This window comes from Mus caroli, chromosome 14 (genome assembly GCF_900094665.2).
Source record: "Mus caroli chromosome 14, CAROLI_EIJ_v1.1, whole genome shotgun sequence".
Classification (NCBI taxonomy): domain Eukaryota; kingdom Metazoa; phylum Chordata; class Mammalia; order Rodentia; family Muridae; genus Mus; species Mus caroli.
The window spans coordinates 38,862,611-38,872,469 of record NC_034583.1 but is presented as its reverse complement, the minus strand read 5'-3'; the positions used below and the strand labels follow the sequence as shown (position 1 = coordinate 38,872,469).

The window sequence follows — 9,859 nt, the reverse complement described above, 5'->3', positions numbered from 1 at the left end:
CTCTCTTTCTCTTTCTTTCTCTCTTTCTCTTCCTCTTTCTTTCTTTCTTTCTTTCTTTCTTTCTTTCTTTCTTTCTTTCTTTCTTAGATATTTTCTTTATTTACATTTCAAATGTTATCCCCTTTCCTGGTTTCCCCTCCGAAAACCCCCATCTCCTCCTCCTTCCCCTGCTCACCCACTCCTGCTTCCTGGCTCTGGCATTTGCCTATACTGGTGCATAGAGCCTTCACAGGACCAAGGGCATCTCCTCCCATTGATGACTGACTAGTCCATCCTCTGATACATATGCAGCTAGAGCCATGAGTCCACCATGTGTTTTTTTTTTTTTTTTTTTTTTTTTGGTTGGTGGTTTAGTCCCAGGGAGCTCTGGGGGTACTGGTTAGTTCATAGTGTTGTTCCTCCTAGGGGGCTGCAAACCCCTTCCGCTCCTTGGGTACTTTCTCTAGCTCCTTCATTGGGGGCCCTGTGCTTCATCCAATGGATGGCTGTGAGCATTCACTTCTGTATTTGTCAGGCACTGGCAGAGCCTCTTAGGAGACAGCTACATCAGGCTACTGCCAGCAAGCTCTTGCTGGTAATTCTTACGTACATTTTTTTTTTTGGTATGAATTTGTGTATAGTAAATGGCTTCTGATTACACCTGTCCATTCACATCACTAACCCCATTTCTAGTCAAGACCACACTGCGTTTTTAAAAAGTCTTTGGTATTGATACCAACTTGGTATCATAAGTCTCTCTCTCTCTCTCTCTCTCACACACACACACACACACACACACACACACACACACACGAAAATGAATGTCCCTGAGAGAACTGAGGGCAGCATGATCACCACTAAATACTTAGTGAATTCCGAGGGACAAGCTCTTGTTTGGGTTGGGAATTCATTACTTTTGTGAATGAACATCTACCTGGTGAGCCTAGGAATGTATTACGTCCCTACCATTCAGCACACAGCCTCAGCTCGCACGTCATATCTTATTGAGTTATAGTGGCTGCCTAGCCGGGGCATATGGAGGAGGACCAAAAGCCTACATCTGGGCTTCATGAGAGAGAGGCATTCTCTAGCAGAGATGCTCTACTACAGGAGAATGGCAGTCGGATACCAGTCAGGAACTTTCCATCTTTAAAGTTCCTGTGACATTTTGAGCCGCACGGTGTTCTGGAGGCTGGGAAAGCAAGATAAAGAAACACAGTCCTGTAGAGTGTGATGGCTCACTCCTTTAATCCCAGCACTCAGGGAGGCAGAGGCAGGTGGATCTCTGTGAGTTCAAGGTCAGTCTGGTCTACAGAGTGAGTCTAGGACAGTCAAGACTATACAGAGAAACCCTATCTGGAAAAACAAAATGAAACCAACCAACCAACCAACCAACCAACCAAAAATCAGTCTTTGTTCCTAAGTCCTAAGAGTTTGTTTGTACCTGGGAAGGGGAGGTGAGCAGCTGACTAAAGGATGCTAAGAGCTCACAGTAAGGTGCTCTGTAAGCTATAGTAGGGCTCATCAGAGGAGCAGTCCCCTCATCTCTGGGGAGTCAACAAAGACCAGCGGCTTTGGTGGGGGGTCTTATATCTGTGGACTCACAAGGTCCAAAGGTAGCTTGGTCAGGACTTGGGACAATATAACCTCAAACTGAGAGAGAGAGAGAGAGAGAGAGAGAGAGAGAGAGAGAGAGAGAGAGAGAGAGAGACAGGCTGATGACTGACTCTGGGATCTCCCTACCTGGGTTGAAACCCTAACTAACTTAGCCTGTGCTGTTCATGAAGTTACTTAACCCCTTTATGCCTTTTCTATCACATGAGCAGAGCCAGCATGTGCATATCCTAGAGGATCAAATGAATGAACATTTGTGTAAAGTGTTTTAAGTAGTAAATGCTATGTTGTTGAGTGTTAGCAACTTGTGAGTGTGTCTGTGTGTGTTGAGTGCCAATGTATTATTCCAACGTATCCTATCAACCAGAAAAACATGAATTATGATTAGTCAAACAAATCATAACAATTAAAACCAGATTGGGAATCTGCGGAAGGGAGGAGGTGACCAAATGGGGCTGGTGGGACATTTTAGTGTGTGAACTTCCTGTGCTCCTGACTCATGCTGGGCCAGCAAGACCAGCAAGCTTCCAAATCTAAAGTAAAGAATGTCAAAAGGAGCGGTGTCACATGCCTTCTATCCAAGCACTAGGAAGGCAGACACAGGCAGAGCTCTGTGAGTCCTGGGTTAGCCTGGTCTACACAGTGAGTTCCAGGCTAGTCAGATTTACAGGGAGACCCTGTCTCAAAACAAACAAGCATCAAATACCATAAAGCCCCAACGAGGTTAGTACTAGGTAGGCCTGGTGACCCACGCCTCTAATCCCAGGGTTCAGGCAAGAACATCACAAGTTCAAATGCAGCCTGAACAACTTAGGAGACTCTGCCTCAAAAACTAAAGTAAAGAAAGAGCAAGACATGAAGTTAAGTGCTGGCATGAGGCCTAAGGTTCAGTCACTAGCCTTTCCCTCCTGAAGACAGGAATCAAGTACTACTATAATGTGAACTGGAACAATTCCATGCCGCTTGTTGTTTCATCGCTGTTTTTTGATTGTTGGTTTGGTTTGGTTTTGCCAGTCCAGGTCTAAGTTAACCGGCAAAGAGTAGAAAGGATCAGACACTCTGGGGCAGGTGAGGTAACGTTGAGCTGTACCTAAGCCAGGGGATGATCATCCTGTCTTACAGCAGACCACAGGTAGGAACAAACAGGAATACTGAGCCAGGCTACGGGCTCCTTAGACTGTTTCCCGTGGTGGATGAAACAAAGTTGACTAAATCTTGTGCCAGATTGTGACAGCTAACACCTGGTACATTTTTGGTCTCACAGTAAAATGACCTGCACATCCTGTTTTGTTTTCAGAGACAGGTTTTCTCTGTGTGGCCTTGACTGTCCTGTATCTCACTCTGTAGAGCACGTCAGCCTGCTCATAGCTCATAGCTCTGCCTGCCTCTGCTTCCCAAGTGCTCGGATTAAAGGCGTACATCATCACTGCCCACCTGGCTAACATTCTTACTTAGTCATCAAGCTGAGCAGCCTGACGGAAAGGGGACTGCTGTTTATCTTCGGCTCTGACACATTGCTTTCTTAGGGAAGGAAAATCCCCAGCTCAGATCCCTGAGATCTCAGTGCTTCAGCATCCGTCCATGGATAGGAGGAAGTAGGCGCAATAGGGCTTAGTTTGGGAACCAGTGTTTTTGGCCATATCCTATTATTTTCCTTCAAAACCTTGGAGTGGCTCTTCCGGCCATTTTTGTCTCTGCAATAGACAACATTTTCCCTCGTCTCCATGTTACAACCTCTTCTATAAGTCATCAACTGTCCTAAGTCAAGCTTGAGTCTAGCTCATCATCCTGTCTCTTTGCAATCACTGGCTCAACCCTCAATATCCATCATGTGCTAAGAGCTCTTAACTTATCCCTGTTATCCTTCCTTTATCAATATGATGATGACTAACTCTTGGTCCTATCAATACACTTTACTCCGCTCATTATTCTTTTCTTTCTGAAGTGTTTTTTTCCCTTTCCCTTGCAAGGCACTCTTCTTCTCTAACTGGGTAGCTTCCTGTTGGATCCTCTTGTTCCTTTGCAGCCCCCCCCCCTTTTTTAAGATTTATTTGTTTATTATGTATACAGTATTCTGCCTACATGTATGCCTACATGCCAGAAGAGGGCATCAGTTTACAGTATAGATGGCTGTGAGCCACTATGTGGTTGCTAGGAATTGAATTCAGGACCTCTAGAAGAACAGCCAGTGCTCTTAACCTCTGAGCCATCTCTCCAGCCCCTCCTTTGCCATTGTCCCTCTGGCCTCCAGGTTGAAAAACCCAGGCTGTGACTTCCTGATTGTCTCCACCTTGTAATATCACTTAATCTCATTGCTTGAAACGCTACCCAGTCACAAAGCGTCAGGTTCACCCTCTTTCCCAAAGAACATATCCATATATCCTGCCTCCTCCTCAGCATCTCTTAATCTCCATCACCCTGCCCAGACTCACCAGCTCTGATACTAAGCTCAGCCTCTTACCCTAAAGCTTCTCTGCTTGCCCAACTCAGACTTACTCATCTCAAATGGGAGTAACCCCATCCTTCCAGGAGTGGCTCAGGCAAACCTCACGGGAGCAACATTTATGTCCTCTCTATCATTCTCTTTACTAGTTGCAACATGAATGAGAAAGAAATAATGAGGAAGGAATTTACTTCTGAATTAGATGATTTGGTTGGTGTATCCGTTGGTTTCACCCCACTACCGTGACTATTGCTGGTTCAAACCATCATGGTCTCTTGCCTATGTGATGATGATATCAGCCTCCAAAATGGTCTCTCTGAATCCGTCCTTGTCCTGATACAGTCTGTCTACAGATATAGCAGCCAATGAATCCCTTTAGCCTGTGAGGCGGGTCACACCACTCATCTGCCAAAAATTCCCAGTGGTTTCCTGGTTTGACAAAGTCAAAGTCTTTGTCATAGTAGGCTGTGCCATCTGCCCAATTCTCCCAGCACTGTCTGCCTCACTCTCCCTTAGGCAACAGCCTTCTTGCTTTGCAATGAATATATTGGGTATGAAGTCTAGGGATCTCTGCCCGAGCCTTTTGGTCTGGACTGTTCCTTGGCTGCTTCACTACTTCCTTACCAGCATCAAATCTCAATGAGGCCTGCCCTGACCAACTAACTTCATACCCAAATCACCTTAACACCTGGGCCCACTTCTACATACTTGACTCTCCATACGACTTACCAAGTTCTAATGAACCATATGATTTATTTTCATACTCTAATTGACATATGCTAGACTGCTCCGCAAGCAATGGTGAGTTGGCCTTCTCCAATAGTGTCCAAGATTCCTCAAGCAACCTAGGTCCTACAGAAGTTTCAATAGGATCTTTCTACATGAATGACCAAATGAATCAATCAATAACCTCTATCCACACCCAACACTGAATCCTAATCTAATGATTTCTCCTAGGAAGAAAGATTTTCTTTAAAACAATTTTTTGTGTGTATGCTGAACACACTTCCCAGCATGCCTTTCTTTCTCCGCTTCGCTCACTACCCTCCCCCTGGAAAGATTTCTCTCTACTTTGAAGTTTTTTATATACAACTATATGTATGAATGACTAAGGAAGGTTTCCTTGTGTGTGTGTGTGTATGTATGTATGTATGGCCCACATTTTCCTCATCCATTATTCTGTTGTGGGACACAAACGTTTATTCTATAACTTAGCTTCTGTAAATAGTGCCTTGACATTCCAGAGCGGTTTAGCTGTGTTATATGGAATATCAGTTGTTAGATTTGTTTAATTGAAAACTTTAAAATTGTGTGTCTATGTGTAGATATGTGCATCTGAATGTGTGTGTCCACAGAGACCAGAAGAGGACATTGGATTTCCCCTGATCTGGGAGTTACTGGCAGTTGTGAGCGGCCCAGTGCGGGTGCTGGGACCTGGACTGGTCCTCTGCAAGGGCAGCAAGTTCGTGAGTGCTGAGGCATCTGTCCAGCCCCCGGTCGGCATTGGCTTCCATGGTGGCTGTGTCAGGTTACTTTGTTATCAGCTGTGCGTGACCTCCCAGACCTTCCCTGGTGCCTCTACCCCGCTCTCATCCCAAGGATGCTTGTATAATTTAACAGCACAGGCTGTCAAGTCACTGACCACACCCACTGTTTGCTGCCTGTCTGTCTGCCTGCAGATGACCAATCCCTGCATGACTCTGCTCACACCCTGTTCAGGGCCTTTATGCTCACAGATACTTCCTTCAGTCTCCATTCACGGCTCCCCTTCATTCCTGTCCGTCCCTTCCTGAGCGCTCCTTTTCCTCCACACGCTGTCAGCCTGCCTGCACACCCACGGCTCCATCCTTTTGTTCAGAATGGACATTCCTCCCTGAGCCCTCCTCCAGCTTTCTTTCCCTCTACCCATTCCCTCTGCTAAAGTTTGACCCGGTCCACGCCCCCAGATCACAAGAATCTTTCCATTCCAAACATTCATAACCCTTACAGTGTACAGCCTACTGCAGTCTGGATGTGCTTCCCAAAGTTCATGAATGAGAGACCCGGTCTCAAGGCAACGGGGTTGAGAAGTGAGCCCCCAAGGAACTGAGAAGGTCACGGGGCTTTGCCATTATGAATGAATTAATGTTTTGTTACAAAAGCGAGCTCATACTTACTTCGCACACACTCACAATTATCCTTCCTGCTATCAGAAGCTAGCTGCCATGCTACGATGCAGTAGAAGACACTCCTCAGGGGTGACTCCTCTTTCTTAGTCATCCCATCTTCTAGAACCACAAGCTAAACAAACTTCTCTGGTGTGTAAGTTACCCAGTCCATGGTACTCGGTTACACAAAACAGACTAAGACAGCCTCCCATCCAAGTAACTCTGAACCTACAGGCGTTGCAGCAGCATCTACTGATTATTTTAGACTTTGCTTTTATACAATTCAGAAATGTGGCATTCTTTGGAAAACAAGTCATATAGAAAGACGTGTTTGATTTTTTTTTAAATTATGACACTGATTGACATGGCTTCTCTCTTCCTGTAAGCAGGAACAATGCTTTCTGCTAATGTTTCCCATGGATTCCAACAGTCTCAGGACAAGACAGATAGACAGAAAGTGTCTGCAGGGTGGCTGGGGGTGTAGGAACCTGTACAGAGAAGAAGCCACAACAGTGGAGGGATATCTTGAAGGTCTAATGACCTAAGGGGATATATAAAAAAGTCCTGGACTAAAATTAGGTTAAAATCTAAAGTGAGGGAGCTGGAGAGATGGGTCATTGGTTAAGAGCATTTGATGCTCTTCTGGGATCAATTTCCAGTACCCACACAGAGGCTCATAACCACCTGTAACCCCAGTTCCCGGGTATCTGAAACCCTCTTCTGGTCTCCATGAATCCCATGCATGTGTGTGGTACACAGATATACATGCGAGCCAAACAGCCATACACATATAAAAATAAATAAATCTTTAAAAAATTAAACAAAATTCTAAGGGTGTGGCTTTGCAGTGAGCCACTCGGCCTTGCCTGTCACTAACGTGGCAGTAATGGATAGTGAAGCTCTTGAAATCATGTTATTTTGGGCAGCTGCTGTTTTCCACTGTGAAAGAAGAAATGCTGTTCTTTAATACAGTGGAAGAAACTGTACCCAGTTTCTACTGTAGTGGAGTAGCTAAAGTCATGGTACATTCACAGTCCCCTGGACTACATTTGGTCCCCAACTTGCAATGGCTGGTCTTAGTGACGTTTGAACTTTGAAGCTGTCTAAAGGCACAGGCACACAAGCATTCCGTTTTCACCTTTAGCTACTCAGTGAGAAATCTCCCTGTGTCAGATGATCTTCCCAGTGTGCACTGAACATATCTAAGGTAGGCTTGGCTAAGTTATGATGCTCAGCAGGCTAGCTTCATGAAGCTTCAATGAAGTCTTTGGCTTATGACATTTTTAGCTTATGATGGATTTATTGGGACAAAGGCCACTTGAGTTATCGAGCACCTGTACTCTGTGGCCTTAGACTTAGGGAAAGGTGTTTCTTTTGGGAGCATTCAGAACTGAAAGCGAGGGTACGGACTCTGGACACCATCATTAACACTTAGCTCCTTTCTGGGTTCACCAGCTTCTCTCATGTATTCATCTAGTGCACACTTCCTGTGCGCTCTCTGCCACTCTGGCCAGGACACGGTCTTCCCACAGACTGAGAGGGAGGAATCAGGATAGTCTCACTTTACAAGTGGGTGCTTTGTCCAGAGGACGTGATAGCCTGAGCAAGTTGTAGTTAGCCAATTGCAGGTCTGGTTTTGAACCTTGGAAGGTGTTAAAACGCTCTTAGTCTACGAGCTTTCTGCTTTGTCAGGCTGCCTCTCAGGACTCAGTGTGTATGTTATAGACTAAAGTAATGACTTGCAGTTTTGAAAAACACACCTGACCCACCATGGGCACGCAGGGGAGTAAACACTGAAATTCAGAGGTGATGTGGTCTAAGTGCTGGGAGAGCATGCTCTGCAAATCTGAGATCTTTCATATTTTCTGCTGATGTTCAAAAACTCCTTTCTTCTAGGTATGTGTTATGTAGTCATCTGGTTGAGCCTCCAAGTCTTTTGTAGTTCAAGTACAGAAGGCTTCCCAAGTCAAGATAGCCATGGGAGCCACTCATAGCCTCTTCTCCATTGGCCTGGGCAGAGGAGTGGGATTTGGGATTAACAACTCTAATCTGATGAGTTTTCAAAGTGTCAATATTGTAAAACCTGACCCTCAGTAGGTCAATCTGAAAAATGAAACAGAACATACAAGCAGATAAAGACAACGATGGGTTGCTTGAAATTGGCATCTCTTAAGTTACCAAGGCCTTTTGCGACCATAACTGGACCCTGTCATTCACCCAGAAAACTCGGGCTAGCTGACCTTCATATCTGCTGTAGTCCCAGCCATTCTCTGGTACACAGAGGCTGATAAAAGTTGTTCCTGGCTGGACCATGAGTCTGTAAAGAACACTAAGTGCCATGAGATTCCCAAGTCAACAACGCAAGACTCTCTCCCAGCTCACAACTGTTCAAGTTACTTAGAGATAAAAGTAAAACAAAAAAGAAAAAGAACAAAGAATAACTTATGCTGAGCCCAAAGCAGAGCATGATCTTCCATGTCGAAATATTCTAGCGATGTGCTGTGGGACTAACGCAGCTATGATTTGTTGTTCTTAATTATTTGAGAAAGCTATTTAAAGAGTTCTAATAGCCAAAAGATTCAAGGAGAGGCCAAGGTATCCTTGCTCGTTTTAAAGCTTCTCTTATCCTCCCTCCAGTATGTTTATGGTGCTGGAGATACGAGTTCAGGTCTCACACGCGCTAGGCAAGAGCTCTACACCCTCAACTCCTCTTCTTGTCTCTTTTAATAGAGGGTTAACCTGCATGCTGACAGGTACATTGGGTTCAGTTGCAAAACCTTTCCCTTAAGAAAGCTCAGAGTCATCTTGGAGGTGTCACAACAGTCTCAGATATGTGCAAATCAGCTCTAGGGAAGGCTGTTTGATGGGAGTCACCAACCCACGGCACTGCTATACACAGGCACGAGTGGAGGTTGGCCACCTTGTTTGGCCTAAGTAGGACACCATAGAAAGGATTCCCAGCCCTCATGCCCAGTATAGAGTGGCCAAGAGTAGATAGGTTGCCATTTGCTCTCTCTTTCCACAGGGCATCTCCTGACCCTTCTTTCACATCATGTTAGACTGAGTGAGAGGAAGGCCACAGCACTCACATTAGCTCACAGCACAGGGCAGCATTCTCAGTCAGCAAACCTGCTCCCTCTGGTCAGGGCCACCCAAGAACTGCGGGTTCAACCAGAAAATGCAAGAGGATATTCCAGGTGATTTTTTAATATACATAAGGAAAGAAGGAGGAGGAAGAGGAGGGAGAAACAGAGGACAGGAAGGAGGATGGGGAGGAAGGGAAGAAAGGAAGGAAGAGGAGGAGGAAGAGGGAGGGAAGAGGAGGAGGAGGAAGAGGAAGAGAAGGAAGAGAAGGAGGAGGAAGAGGGAGGGAAGAGGAGGAAGAAGAGGAAGAGGAGGAGGGGGGAGAAGAAGAAGGAGGAGGAGAAGGAGAAGGAGAAGGAGAAGGAGAAGGAGAAGGAGAAGGAGAAGGAGAAGGAGAAGGAGAAGGAGAAGGAGAAGGAGAAGGAGAAGGAGAAGGAGAAGGAGAAGGAGAAGGAGAAGGAGAAGGAGAAGGAGAAGGAGAGAAGGATACATAAGAAGGAAGACAGAGCATGAAGCCATAAAGCTGGCTGGTCAACCATGGGTTAACATCAGGTTCAGAGATGCACACAGTAACTCAGTGTCTCTGCAAATC

The 9,859-nt window shown here is 45.6% G+C and overlaps 1 protein-coding gene across 6 annotated transcripts in view; it reads right to left on the bottom strand.

The window, feature by feature from the left end:
* Samd4a (sterile alpha motif domain containing 4A) overlaps positions 1-9,859 on the bottom strand; it is a 223,799-nt gene that overhangs the window by 81,932 nt on the left and 132,008 nt on the right. The window lies entirely within an intron of this gene.